The following is a 415-nucleotide window of genomic DNA, read 5'->3' as shown; positions in this document are numbered from 1 at the left end:
TCCTTCTTCGCTGGGTTTGAGGAGTGGATGTGGGTGGAGACCCCAGAACCCAGGCTCCTTTTCCAGTAATCACTCTGGCAGCCCTGACATCCTTCTCACTCACCTCCCTCCTTGCACTCTCCTTTATATTAAAAGCTCTGTGATGATGATAACAACAACCGAGAGCTCCAGGGCCCTGATGTTCTGCCCCACTGGGATTTCTGTGGTCACGATCCTTCCTCGAACCCATCAAGGGTGCCTGTTTTGAATTGCAGGCAGCTGTGATGAGCTGAGTCTCCCGTTGCAGAGCAGTCAGGCACTGGACCTTGAGAAACAGGGGTGTGTGGGTGAACATGTGTGTTTATGCACGTGGCAAGCTGCGACCCAGTAGCAGCGGGCATCAGGCTTGGTCAACAGAGAGGATTCTAGTCCAGAG

The 415-nt window shown here is 53.5% G+C and overlaps 1 protein-coding gene across 1 annotated transcript in view; it reads left to right on the top strand.

Annotated features, from left to right (window-relative positions):
* The window catches only part of KSR1 (kinase suppressor of ras 1), a 37,605-nt gene that overhangs the window by 28,134 nt on the left and 9,056 nt on the right, over window positions 1-415 (top strand). The gene's annotated exons all lie outside the window — the stretch shown is intronic.

This window comes from Otolemur garnettii, unplaced genomic scaffold, assembly GCF_000181295.1.
Source record: "Otolemur garnettii isolate 467f Iridium unplaced genomic scaffold, OtoGar3 scaffold00112, whole genome shotgun sequence".
NCBI classification, from domain to species: Eukaryota; Metazoa; Chordata; class Mammalia; order Primates; family Galagidae; genus Otolemur; species Otolemur garnettii.
This window is presented reverse-complemented; position numbering and strand designations above follow the sequence as displayed.